Raw genomic sequence first — 14,889 nt, forward strand, 5'->3', positions numbered from 1 at the left:
TCTGCTTCCTGAGATCACCTAGCAACTAAACTACCTGCACCAAATTCTCATCCCAGGTTCTGATTTTTTGGGGAGGGGACCCAAACTAAGACACATTACTGGAAATAGTACTGGAACCCTGATAATTAGGATGGGCCTCTAGAAGTGGATCACTTACTGGTGAGATGACAACAAGGATCCCACTGCTGTGGAGAAGGGGCAGAGATAATCTCTGGCCTAGTGTAGCATCACAGTTAAACAGATTCTTTCTCTTCATGCATTGGGATGAAGTATAAGTGGAAGAGGAAACACTGGATCACACCATAGCGTCAGCACTTGCACAGTATTACATTAGATTGTATGAATTATAGAGTTGACAGCCTCTTGTTGGTTGCCTTGAAAAACTCAAAGAAGAGAATGACGGGCTCAGTTCAACTGGCTATAAACTTGATCTAGGCTGTAGAAGCAGGGAGGCCTCAAAGGTGGTATTTCAAGGGACAGTCATCACTTGCAGGACTCCATACATGGTGATGAAAATCAGAAGCCCAGGATTTAGTAGAAGACTTAATAGACCTGTGAAGGAAACTGAATAAGTAGCCTTGTTATGGCTCCTGTGCTAAAACCAGAGTCCTGACTGAGAAGTGAGTATCTGAGGATATATTTATGATTGTACAGACTGCCCATGAGGAGACAGTCTATCATCCTTAATAATCCGGATATGAATGCCTTTGAGGAACAAGATCATTTTAGCTAGAGTAATTTGGGGCCATTTTTTTCTAATTGGATGACTCCCATCATAGAAGAAGATTCCAGCAAGTTCCACATAAGTAATGAGTCATTTATCCCTCCAGGAAGCATCTTCAAGTAACTAAGGACAGTCTCAGTTCTGAGAGATCTTCTTCTTGGTCCGAGAGTTACTGGATCTGCTGGTGGTGTTTGTTTAAACACTTATAGGTCTCTTGTCATAATTCCTAAGGTGCAATTCACTGTGTTTTGGGGAGGGAGGTAAGTTAGTGCCTGACCTTCAAGAAATACACTCTTGGAGATGCACACAGTGTCCCTGGAAAGACCAGGTTGTTGATAATTTCTGGAGAGTATCAACTCAGGGGAGTCTGCATCAGTGTGGGGTAGGAGGCATAGATTGACAGTGCCTCCAACGTGGCCTCCTAGCCGGGAGCTGCTAGGCCATAGGGATAGCTGAAGCTAGTCCCTATTTTGGAAAGACTACCCGAGGGTAGTCAGTCCACCCTGTCCTGTTTGTCTATGTCACTAGCTCATGGGATGACTGAGAATGGGAATGAAGAAAATATTCAGAGGTGTTGACAGGTGTTTTCGGGGAACGTGTAGGAGCTGGAGTCACCCTTTGTTTCCAATAAACTTTATGGTGAGGTTAAGAGAACAGTTATTAAATTGTGGTCAGGGCTGTTTGACAGCAAATGACGTACCCACTGTGTCATCTAAGATGCTTGCAACAGTTTAAGAGAGTTGCGTCACTGCATTTTCCTTGAGGAGACAGCCCCCAGCAGTAGTTCTGAAAGACAATGTATGATTAATGTTCCCATCCACTCCTCCCTAGGTCCCAGGGTTTATGATGTCCTTCCCTAGGGTTGTTGTTGTCCTTTTGTCTCTACAAAATCAGTGTGTCCCTTCCAGTAGCTATAACCTCACCTCTTTCCTAATCATACTCTCTTCATACCCACATCTTTTGTCTAGATGGTCAGGTGCAAGAAGGAAAAACACATCTTAATAATATTAACTTACAGAGAGATCCCTTATGTCCTCCAGTTGGGCCTGCATGGGAGACTCAGTGAGCACTGTACTCAACCAAGTGTTCATTATTCTTATGATCTAGGATGATGTCAATCCAACAAGAGAAAGCAGGTGGCTGAACCAGAATGAAATTTGAATCCTCCAGGCCCTCTTTTGGCCAGTCTGCACCTGGAAGCTATACCAACCTAGATGGCCTAGTGTTGCCATTAGGGGAAAGAGTGAAACATTCATGCCCAAGAATGGCCAGGGCAGACTTCTGAATTTTCAAAATACTTCTGTTTCACCCTCCACCCCTTCCATCCCAAACATGACCCAGGAAATGGTTGAAAGGATATTATCCCTTACTGGAGAGAGCTGTATTTTTGCTCAGTGACCAAACTGCTTCACTAGGTTGACCAGAAGGAGGTGAGGGAGGTAAAGTAAAAAATATTTTTTTAATTAAGCTTTTTATTTTGTGATCATTGTAGATGCACATACAGTTTAAGAAATAATACAAAGAAAGTTCATGTACCATTTGCAGTTTTCCTCAATGGTAGCATTTTGCAAAATTATAGCACAATATGCCATGGATACAGTCAAGCTACAGAACATACCCATCACCACAGGATCCCTCAAGTTGTCTTTTAATAGCCATACTCATTTCCATCCCCAATCCCACTTCCCACCTCCTTAACCCCTGACAATCATGAAGCTGTTCTCCCTTTCTATAATTTTGTCATTGTAAAGGATGTTATAGAAATAAGACACAACATATATATGGAAAACACCTAGCCTTTTACATTAAGTGTAATATTAGCAATAGGTTTTTTTGTGGGACAAATTGTGGCCATTCCTCTCTATTTTTCTGTTTCTGAGCATTTTTATGGTATTGAATTTTGTGACATGTTTGTTCTGTATTCGCTGATATATCTGTTTGATTTTTAGGCTTCTTCTTTAGGCTGTTAATATCATGGATTACACAGATTGAATATTAAACAAGCCTTCCATCCTTGGGGAAAAAACCCACTTGGTCATGGTGTACAGTTAGTTATGTTTATATATTGCTGCATTCTGTTTGCTAACATTTTAAGGATTTTTGTATCTATGTTCGTGAGGTAAATTTGTCTGTAGTTTTCCAAGTCTGAGACAATGAGACAAAAAGAAAACCCAGGGAACTCACCATCATGTCATTCCTTGGGTCCCTAGATTATTAGCTTGTCTACCTGCTTTTTGAAAACTTTCAAAGTCTTCATATGCTTATATATACAAACATACCTTGGGGATATTGCTGGTTCAGTTCCAGACCACTGCAATAAAGTGAATATTGCAATAAAGTGAGTCAAATGAATCTTTTGGTTTCCCAGTGCATATAAAAGTTATATTTACACTATACTATAGTCTATTAACTATTAAATAACATTATGTCTAAAAAATGTACATACCTTAATTTCAAATTTCTTTGTTGCTAAAAAATGCTACCATCTGAGCTTTCAGCAAGTCATAATCACTGATCACAAATCACCATAACAAATATAATAATGAAAAAGTTTGAAATATTTTGAGAGTTACCAAAATGTGTCATGGAGACAAAGAGTGAACAAATGCTGTTTGAAAAAATAGCACCACTAGGCTTGCTCAACACAGGGTTGCCACAACTTCAATTTGAAAAAACAACAACAACAACAACAACAACAACAACAAAAAAACCAAAACCCACAATATCTGAGAAGCACAACAAAGCAAAGCACAATAAAACAAGGTGTTCCAGATATTAAGTCAGGATTTTTAGTTGTACTAGGGTTGATCATATATACCTTGACCATCAGTCCACTGTTGAGTGGCTTTTTAGATTAAAAAGTGCACCAGATTACAAATGTTCCAGAAAGCCAAACTCATGACTAATTTCATTGGCCAACTCTCCTCTGTGGATTTCCATGACTCCCAGATGGATAGAATATTGTTAATTCACTCAAATATATATATATATATATATATATATATATTTTTTTTTTTTTTTTTTACTTTGTGAGCAGGGTCCTAAGTTTTTGGAGAGTTTGTGGAGGTGTGATTACATAGTAATCAGGTACCTAGACTATGGTGTCTGATTAATCCACGGTCTCAGACTGACTTTAAGGTGGTTCACCGCGCCCCCTCCCCCCATGATCTTCACCTTCTGGCTTTTAGGAACTGCAGAGCTAGACTCTAGAAAGTAAAGGTAGCTGTTAGGTGACATCCCCAAAGAAATGGAGAACTCAGCCCTGTAACTGCAAAGAAATGATTGCTGCTAACAGCCTAAGGGAGCTCAGAAGCAGATACTTTTCCAGTTGAACCTTCAGATGAGAATGCAGCTTGTCAGACATCTTGATTGCAACCTTGTGAGACTCTAAGCAGAAGATCCAATTAAGCAATGCCTGGGCTCCTGACCCTTAGAAAATGTGCAATAATAAATGTGTGGTGTTTCAGGCTACTAAATTTGTGGTAATCTGTTACACAGCAATAGGTAACAAATTTAACAACCATGAGAACATTATCTGTGTAGTGAAATCTTTGGACATCAGAAGGTAGAGGCATGCACTCAATAAATTCTGATCTACTCCTCCCCTCCCTGACAAATGGCAGGTAAGATCATAATGGTAATTCCCCATGATGCAGTATCACAAACATAATTTGGAGACCTTGGTAGCATGCTAGAATAGGCTTCTCTGCATCTTGGTAGTCTCATCTGAAAATGGAGAAAATTATAGCATTGACTTGATAAGATGGTTGTAAGAATTATATATGGTAATGTGGGTAGAGCAGTTTAGTACAAGGCCTGGGACATTTCATGGTGTGTGGCCCAAATGAGTGATGCTCTTGGCATCTTAGTGACTTAGAGAGGTCTCATTTCTATCATGTCCTTACATTATAATTGCAATTGATTTGCAGACCACCACTCTCCACCCCAGCTAATCAACCAGTCAATGATTTCCCCATGATCAAAGTATCCTTTTGTGCAGTTCTGTCTAAAGTCTCACAAATAAAGCAGTATTTCCCATTTTTCCACAACTACCAACACCCATCAAAAAACTCCAAGCCAACCAAGTTTTCCAAAGCACCCCTGTAACCAACACTGGGCTTCCCCGCGGAAACAGCCACCTTCCCGGCTAATAATGACTTGAATGAAGGATTCATTAAAATTTTTTTTCCCCAACAAAAGAATACTGTCCCCAAGAAACAGTCTCTTGAATTTTATTATTGGCTCCCCAGAGAAAGCGGCAAGAGTGAAGTCCTCAGGCATGGCCTGAACGCCTTTTGGGGGCGTGGGCATCCCGGGGCCCCAGTCCCTTCCACTCGGAAATGCAGGGGCTTCAAGCCAACTCTGGCGTGCCTTAATTTCATCCCAAGAACAAACTGCAATAGTCATGTTTTAAACAGACCAGCCTAATGGCCTAAAAGCATGGGTATAACGGGGGCCAGGGCAGGGGTAAAGTCGGGGTGCGCAGGAGCCCCTCTCGATCCCGGGCCCCTCCCGGGCCCGCTGCCGCTGCTGAGTGCCACATCAGCGCCCGCGCTGCACTTCCAGGTTCGTTTCGAGGATGGAGCGAACTAGCCCGGCGGGAGGGGGCGGGCCGAAACCCTCGAGAGTGGCGGGCTGGATGACCAGTAGGAGGCCAGGGAGGAGTCGCGGCCACCAATGAGCTGGAGCTTCGGGTAGTCGGCCCGCCGAGGTTCGTGCCCCGCGGGGGAACCAGATGAAGCACATCTGGACAGCTGCGCTGGGGGACTGTGCGGCCCCTTCGCGGGCCCGACGTCAGCTGGGCACGTCCTCCACGTTCTCTCCTGCTAGCCACTTATTATTATTCATATTCCCAAAGAAGCAACCGAGGATCCAAGCTTAAACTTTTCTCCTCCGCTGAGACCGGGGCCAGATCCCATCCAGCACACAGTTTAATTTTCATGGGGCTCTGAGATCAAAAGAACAGAAACAGCAACAACAAAAGCCCAGCCGCTGTCTGATTTAAAACTGGCAAAGTGAGAAAAGTAGTGTTGAGTAAAGAGACCAAGTTGGGTAAGTTCTGGAGACATGCTGGATATCTTCTTTCTCCCGCTGTGATCTCTCTCTTCTGCGTCTTTTTGCTGTTCTCATTATCTACTCTTCATCAGGGAAATGAGAAGATCGCTTGCTGCCACGATCTGCGCAGACCCCCGGCTTCCTTTCCTTCTGCTTTGCTAACAATTTCATTTCTTTCTTTTTTTAATTTTTTGTTACGTGTGTGTTATTTTCAAAAAATTCCTGGGAACAGAAATTTAACTGGCATCCCGTTGTAAGGCTCTCCAAATCTCAAAGTGGAATCTACTGAAAAATTTATTTTCCTATTTCTTTCCGTGGGAACAGAATATGTATTTGTAAAGCTGAAATCTTTATCCACCCCCACCTTCCCTGTTTGGATACAAGATTGAGAAAGTTAACCAGACTTATTCTGAATTAATAAAACTTTTGCTTCTGTTAATAGGGTGTTTAATATTAACTTACGTTCTGAATTCTATAGGTAACTGCTGTTTCACATACATGTGAATGTGGTTGTAACGAAATACATCTTTTCTAGGTTCTCTTATCCATAGTAGGGGGCCCAAATCCTTTACTATTGGTCAAAAGCTCATTAAATATGTGACAGACAATTGTGTGCGTCGATAACTTATAATTGTATGTTAATCCCTTAATTCTATCAAAGTAATATTTAGAGTGATAATTAGATGTGTATACTTGCAGATAATTGTGACACATATTTCAGAATTTAGAAAAGGAAATGATGGCAAATGTTGAGCTAGGTGAATGGCCTGAGGTCCATTCCATTCAAAATATCTATAATTTGTTTAAACAATGTTTTGGATTTGAGACTTTGTCATATATTATTTATTGTCATGGCAGATCTAACCAAAATTCATGTGTAATTTCTGGTTCAGAAGCAATGGGTGGAGATTTAGTGCCATAATTGCCAAGTTGCAGAGTGTTTTTGAATCAGAACGGTGGTGCAAACAGTGGATGGAACAGTTGAAGTGGTTTTCAGGGATGCAGGTTAGAAGGAACAGAGTTGCAGAGAAGCAATAGAAAGAGCCTGCTGGCTTGGTTCAACTCACAACCCCACTGTTTGAACCTTGGGTAAGTTACTCAGATCATCTGTGCCTCAGTTTCCTCCTCTGTAATGTGGAGATATTATTACCTACCTACTTCATAGGTTGTCTCAAGGACTAAGTGCGTTAACATAGGTTAAACAATAGTTCTGGCACATTGTAAGTCTTTTCTGTTGTACTCTCCTTTCCTTCTTTCTCGGCTTCCTCAGCTTCATGTCAGATTCTCAGCTACCATTCTGACCCCCCAGATTAGCAACTAGCATTTACCGAGTGCTGACTTCTTATTAATAATGCACTATATAAGGCTGTAAAGGAGAGAGAGTCTTGAGAGGAGAGTAGAATTTATCAGGTGCCAGAGAGAGAGATAGAAGATTCTGGGAGTGCAAAGAATGGAAATAGGACTTCTTGTTGTAGGATGGATTCATAGAAGGTTGGTTTTCTGGGAAAGGATTTTGCCAAACAGGTTTGGTTGAAAGTAAAGGGTTCATGGAACAGCAGGTAGCAGGCATTCTAGGAGAAAGGGGAAACGTGGGCAAAGCACCAAGGCTGGAAAATATGGGTCTATCCTTGGGGACAGTAGGTTGTAATTCAAGATAATCTGTGAAAGGTGCATGGATGGAAGGGTTGGACAGGTGGGAGAAGCAGGAGAGGACAGTACGGAGGCTGGTGCGGAAGGGGAGGCTTGGGATATAGAAGGGTGGGGGATGGTAAGGTGAAATGGCAGCAGTTATATGGTGGAAGTGTTTCTTTTAGGACTGAGCAATGAGCCTGGCCCGTTCCTTTTATTTATTTATTTATTTTTTAAGATTTTATTTATTTATTTGACAGACAGAGAACACAAGTAGGCAGAGAGGCAGGCAGAGAGAGAGAGAGAGAAGCAGGCTCTGCACTGAGCAGAGAGCTTGATGCGGGGCTTGATCCCAGGACCCTGGGATCATGACCTGAGCCGAAGGCAGAGGCTTTAACCCACTGAGCCACCCAGGCTGGGCCATTCCTTTTAGACTTCGTGGTGTTTGTCTGGAAGCTCTGTTGATGTAGTCTGCTATTCCGGGCTATTATTCCTGACACTTTTTAGAGATAGGCCTTGCCCTAAAGTCTTCAGTAAGGATGTGACTGTTCCAACTCTCCTGCTCTCCCATACACACTGTGTCGGCAGAGCAGCTCTTTCTCCCCCTGCTGAGAGAATCATCTCTTCACGCGTTAATACTTGTAACTTTGCAGTTCACCGTTCTGGAAGTAGGCAAGACCTGTCAGGTAAACCTGCATGCATCAGGTTGGCGCTCTCCTGCTTTCTCTTCCTTGAGGGCATTGTGCTGGAGCGGAGAGAACCTGGGTTCTGGCCCTGGCGCTGCTGCTGACCACCTGTGTGACCTCAGGCAAGACATGGAGCCATTATGCCCTTCTTTGTGCTGTCATTTGAAAAATTATCTCTAAGGTTCTAGCTCTTTTGGATGATCTTTTTTTTTCTCTCCTCATTTCTGGGACAGTCTGTTGTTTGCAGATGGCTCTTTAAGACATCTGTGGCTAACATTTCTTGGCCACTTAGTACATGGCAAATGTTATTCTGAGGCCTTAATGTAATTTAGCTCATGTAATCCTCTTACCTGTTGATTGAGGGGACAGAGGCACAGGCATCTTAAGAGACTTGCCCAAGGTCACACAGTGAACAAATGGCAGGTACCCAGCCCAACTCTAGAGCCTTAACCACTAGGCCAACCTCTACTCTTGCTTGTTATGATGATAGTCAAGAAGTCCATGGGAGTAGGATCATGGAAAGGGAAGGGCACATTTGAAGAATTGAGCTGGTAAAATTTCCCTGGAGGGTCCAGAATAACAACATGAATCATGTCTATGGGATATATGGTGTTTGGAGACAGAAGACACTTTGCTCGTTCATTAGATGGGGCACATTGCAGGCCAGCAGTCTGTCTTTTCATCTTGTTTGAACAAAATCCACCTTAATACCCAGATTTATGGTAGATATTCAGTAAGTATCAGCCAAATGGTTATCCTTTTTGAAAACAAAGTGTTTAAGAGTCAGAAGCAATGGTTTCCCCTTTATTTACTTGGTTTCTTCTCATTTTACTACTCTCCTCAGAGGGTGCCTTTGTTACCGGTTTGGTCTATATCCTTTCAGTCCTTCTGTAAGGGTCTACTCACAGGTATAGATCTAAAGATAATTTGAAAATAAAATGGGACCACAATTCTTTTAGTTGAAATATAATTCATATACAGTGTTATGTTAATTTCAGGTGTAAAATAATTCAACAATTCTATACATTAGTCAGTGCTAATCTCAGTAAGTGTACTCTTAGTCCTCTTATCTACCCCCCCCCCATCCATGTCCATTCAGGCAGCCACCAATTTGTTTTCTGTATTTAAGAGTCTATTCTTTTGTTTGACTCCTTATATTTTGTTTCTTAAATTCTACACATGAGTGAAATAACATAGTCTTTGTAACAATATTGGTTCCTCCAATCCATGAGCATGGAATAGTTTCCCACTTGTTTGTGTCTTCTTCAGTTTCTTTCAGTAGTATTTGATATTTTGCAGTACAGATGTTTCGCCTCTTTGGTTAAATTTACTCCTTGGTATTTTATTCTTTTTAATGCAATTATAAGTAGAGTTGTTTTCTTAATTTCTCTTTCTGCTGCTTCATTATTAGTATATAGAAATGCAACAGGTTTCTGTATATTAATTTTGTATCCTGCAATTTAACTGAATTTCTTTATAAATTCTAGTAGTTTTTTTGTGGAGTCTTTAGGGTTTTCTATATAGGGTATCATGTCATCTATAAATAGTGAAAGTTTTACTTCTTCCTTACCAATTTGGGTGCCTTTTATTTCTTTTTCTTCTCTGATTGCTGTGGCTGTGGCTTCTGGTACTATGTTGAATTAAAGTACCAAGAGTGGGGCACTTGGGTGGCTGAATTGTTAAGTGTCTGCCTTTGTCTCAGGTCATGATCCCGGGGTCCTGGGATTGAGCCTCACATCAGGCTCCCTGCTCAGGGGGAAGCCTGCTTCTTCCTATCCCATTCCTCCTGCTTGTGTTCCCTCACTCACTGTCAATCTCTCTCTGTCAAATAGATAAATAAAATCTTTAAAAAGTACCAGGAGTGGACAACCTTATTTTATTCATGAAAATGGTGGAAAAGCTCTGTTTTTCATCATTGAAAATATTGTGGCTTAGAACCACAACATATTTATTAAAAAAAAAATAGAGAAACTGAAATGTTTTAAGGCTTGTGGGAAAATGGGGCAGGTGTCAGGTAAATATTCTACTTCTATTTCTTGGGCATCAAAGTTTATTCTCTTACTCTGGAGATGCTATGGTTTTGGGATAAGAACTTCTCATGGTGAAGATTGATGCAGGATTATTTTAGGTATCCCATTATATCTAGCCTGGATTTGACATCTTTTAAGTATCTTATATTCTTTAAGTCTTGGATCAACTCTAAACTAGTATTTGAAAAATATTTTAATTTGCTTTTTACTTCATTGTGTTAATGGAGACAGTCTTTTCAGTATAGCATTCTGACTGAGAACATAGACTTTGGAGTCAGACTGTGAGGGTTTCAATCACAGATCTGCTTCTTACTAGTGTACCTTAAATAAGTCACTTTCTCTAGGAGGATTTATTATGTTGCATTTATTATTATAAAGTGGGAGATAACAATAGACATTAAATGAGAAAAATCCATATAAAGAATTTAGCATAGTATCTGGATCATAATAAAGCCTAAGCATATAAGCAATTCATTGTTTATTGTGGTAAAAAGCAGAAAATTGGCCATTTTAACCATTTTTAAATGTGTAGTTCAATGGCATTAAATACATTCACATTGTTGTGCAGAATTACATCTATCTCCAGAACTTTCTTACCAAAATGAAACTCCATAGTCATTAAACAATGACTGTTACCTTCCCTGACTGGCAACCACCATTGTACTGTCTTTAGGAATTTGATTACCCTATGTACCTCATATAAATGGAATTATACAATGTTTGTCCTTTGATTAATGTCTTATTTCACTTAGCATAATGTCTTCAAGGTTCATCCATGTTATAGAAGGTATTTTTAAGGTTGAATAATATTCCATTATATGTGTATATCACATTTTGTTTATCCATTCATTGGCTGAAAGACATTTGGGTTGTTTCCATCTGTGATGGCTAATTTTTTGCATCAACTTGGTTAGACCACACTAATCAAATAAGGCAAAGCTTATTCTAGATGTTTCTGAGAAGGTATTTTTTTTTAGATGAGATTAACATTTAGATTAGTAGACTTGAGTAAAGTAGATAGGTCTCCATTATGTGGATGGGGCTAGTCTAATCAATTGAAGGTCCTTATAGAAAAAGACTGGCCTCCTTTTGACAACAGAGAGTTTTGTCAGCACACAGCCTTTGGACTTAAATGGCAACATCATCTCTTCCTTGAGTTTCTAGCCCGCTGGCTTATCCTGAAGATTTTAGACTTGCCAGCCTCCGTAATCATGTTAGCCAATTCCTAAAATAAGTCCCTCTCTCTATATCATATAGCTATAGATTTAGCTATGTATAGAGAGTAGACATAGACATGTAGTTGTGCAGATAAAGACAGATATCCTATTGATTCTATTTCTTTGAAGAACCTTAACCAATATGCCATCTTTTAATTATTATAAATAGTGCTGCTCTGAACATCGGTGTACAGTTATCTGTTGGAATTCCTGCTTTCAGTTCTTTTGGGTATAAACCTAGAAGTGGAATTGTAAGATAAAAAAAGTAATTCTTATAGGAATAAAAAAATGCTCAGTGCCAAACAAAGTAAAATTCACAATGTCTGACACCCTAAAATAGTGAAGCAGTTGTGTTTAAAATGGGAATAAATACACTCTCCCTGACTGTCCTGGTGGTATACTTACATGCATATATTTGTACTATTAAAAAGTCAAACATTTGAGGTCTTCGCTATGGTAACATTTTGTATATAATAAGCCAGAATTTGCCAAACCGTGGTCTGTATTGATTTTACCTTGGCTTCTGAGATAGAAGTTCTTCTTCAATGACTATTATTGTTTTTTAAGATTCTTTTTCTGTGCTTGATAACACCAGCCTCCACATTGGATTATGGTGAAGTGAACTCAGCTAAGAGTATTACTGGCCAAATGCATCATGCATCCTAAGGGCTGGAGCTAGGAGTAGAGGATAATGGGTGGGGGATGAGATGAAGCTAATTTGTTGAGGTTAATGGATGACTCAGAGTTGAAGGCCTCATGGAGAGAAGAAAGGGCCAAAACAGGGCTGCCAAGATCAGCTGATAGGTCTAAGGGGTTTTACTAAGCCAGAATCTAGAACCAGAAGCCTTTGAAACCCAACAGAGGCACATGGGGAATGAATTCACAAAGTCCAGTTGAAACTGTGACTGAAGTTGAAAGGGCAGGGCTTGATTTCATTACTAGAGATAGGAGGCTGGGTCAGAGAAGGATGCCCTGGAGTCAGGCATGGGCTTAAAGCTCTAGAGGTTCATATCTTAGGTCCAGGCTTTGAGCCTGGGCTGTCTCTTCTCCCTCTGAGAATTGGACATTTTCTGTTTCTCTGCTCCACTGCTTCCTTGAAGTGCAGTCCGACACCCCATCTGGATATCTCTGCATAGATGCTTCGCTGCTAGAACAAATTTTCCTTTTTTAAAAAATCTGGACATGTATTGCATGGAGCACTGAGTGTGATGCATAAACAATGAATCTTGGAACACTGAAAAAATAAAATAAAGTTAAAAAAAAGACAAAGAAATGGTGAACAAAAAAAAATTTTGAGTAGTTGACATGAAATGTTACATTAGTTTCAGGTGTACAACTTAGTGACTTGACAAGTTTATAGAATAAAATGAGTTTTCTTCAGTTTGGCCGGTGCTGAGCACCTTATCATTCCTTCCCACTTTGTCTATGCAGATATATTGTTGCTTCATACAACTTACACATATCTCAGATGCTGGGAAACTCTGTTTTTCAGTTTGTTGTAGCCCAGATCATTTATTGGGAAAGCTCCTACTTAAGAAGACAACAGGATATTATTACTATCATGTGGTAGAGATCTTACTTTCTTTGGAGGATAGGGACTAAAATCTCAGTCTTTGGGAAAACTGGAAGTCAGTTTGTCTTTTAAGTGAGAGGTACCAACGTCACTTTTTCATCTAGAAAGGAAGCTTTCAGTCAGAAGTCTTAGAAAACTTTACTTAATTTTAGCAATGACCATACTAATGATTGGGATGTAGGGATGGATGATGGTCAGTATTTCATGTGACTGTGATGGTTCTCATAGCAGAAATGATTCATTTGCAGTATTTAACAATAATGACAGCCATACTAGATGATAGGTGAAGTCCATTTTCCACTTTAATTTCCACCAAATCAGCATTGTTTGAAGGAGATTCTGTTCCTCTCATTTTTTCCATTGAGAAAGAGAGAGAGATTCAGAAAAGATTAAGAGATCATGGGTGAGAGCCTTCTGCCTCTATCTGATGAGCTCAGGACTCTACAGCACCTTCTGTACTCCCCGTGTATATCAGAGGCCACTAGTCTGCCAGGAAGATGCAATTCAGGACGAAGACTTTGGTTCCTGGAGATAAATGTGTAAAAAGCTTGATAATATCTAATTGTTGTTCTATTAATTGTGTTAAGTGTTGTTGGTTTTGCTTTTGGCATTATGTTAAATTATTTATGTTTCATGCTGGTAATGAGTAAGAGAGGGTGGGGTGAGTGGATGAAACTGGTTCTGCACCCTGATAGATGGTGACATTCTGTTTGTTTCTTGGATGGGAGCTGAGTTTTTCAGAAGAGAATAAACACACAAAAAGCATAGTCAGACCTGTAAATAGAGAGAACAAACTGATGGTTCCCTCTTGGGTGCGGGGTGGGTGAGGGAGTGGAAAAAATGAGTGAAAGGGAGTGTGATACAGGGTTCCAGTTATGGAATGAATAAATCATGAGACTAAAAGGCACAATATTGGGAATATAGTCAGTCAATGGTATTGTGATAGTATTGTAAGGTGATAGATGGTGGCTACACTTGCAGTGAACATAGCATAATGTATAAACTGTGTTGTACACCTGAAGCTGATATAGCATTGTGTGTTAACTACATTCAAATAAAAATAATTTTTAAAAAGTTTGGGGCTATTACTGAAAAATCATCCACTACTACCTTCAGAGAGCACAGTCCTACATTTTATGAAAAACAGCTTTGACTCTTACTGAGCCCACTTATGCTTCTGAATTTTCCTTTTGGTACATTATCGATCCCTGCTTGTGCTGAATCATAAAGCATATTTCCAGATTTGGAAGTGGACTATTGTTAATGAGGAACTTGTTAAGGCCTGAAAAAGTAAATTTTCAGGAAAGGCTGTAGGCTCAGAGGGTATCTTCTCTCCTCATTGTTTGGCACATCATCACTTTACTTTTCCATGTTTCAGTTAACAAATGATGTTTAGAAATATCCTCTCCTCCACTATCCCCAAATCAAAGTTTGTCTTTTTGTCTTTTTCCTGTGGGTATGATTTGAGATGGAATTCATTAGGGGCAGTTCTGAGTCCATATTGACTAAAAAAGCAAGAAGAAAAGTGAACTTAAGACTAGTTAAAAAACAGAAAGAGAAAAAAGGAAATGACTGAACCAGTCTTCTCAAAAATTTTGTTGAAAGTTTGCTTGAAGACTTACTCCCTTAGCCATAAAGTTGAGCCTTATATTTTTTTGTGATCAGTTCTTATGAAATCCAACCATTACTAAGCCAATGACCAAAGAGGACTCTTCCAACTTGATAAAGTAATCTCTTCTTTAAACAAAATTATAGGAAATTTTCTATCAGCAAGCACTCAGATTTCTTACTGAATCCACTCCTGTAAGATTTATCTTTCCAGATCAATCCAGTTGGAATGGAATAATACTTCGTGGGACTTTGAGCTTTCTGGAACACTCCACCCAGAAGGAATGATGCCTAAGAGCATGTAATTCAGCCACAGTTTCTCTCAGGTCTCTTTCCAGCACTCAGAGGACAAGTTCTTTTTCTGCAG

At 40.0% G+C, this 14,889-nt stretch overlaps 1 protein-coding gene across 2 annotated transcripts in view; it reads left to right on the forward strand.

The window, feature by feature from the left end:
• Positions 1-5,429: 5,429 nt before the first annotated feature.
• Positions 5,430-14,889, forward strand: part of TMEM45A (transmembrane protein 45A) — a 67,316-nt gene continuing 57,856 nt past the window's right edge. The window contains exon 1 of one of the 2 annotated variants that reach the window (XM_044251226.1): positions 5,430-5,776. The gene's annotated coding sequence lies outside the window, so the exon portion shown is untranslated. The remainder of the gene's footprint in view (positions 5,777-14,889) is intronic. The other variant, XM_044251229.1, reaches the window with a different exon arrangement.

Source organism: Neovison vison, chromosome 6 (genome assembly GCF_020171115.1).
Source record: "Neovison vison isolate M4711 chromosome 6, ASM_NN_V1, whole genome shotgun sequence".
Classification (NCBI taxonomy): Eukaryota; Metazoa; Chordata; class Mammalia; order Carnivora; family Mustelidae; genus Neogale; species Neogale vison.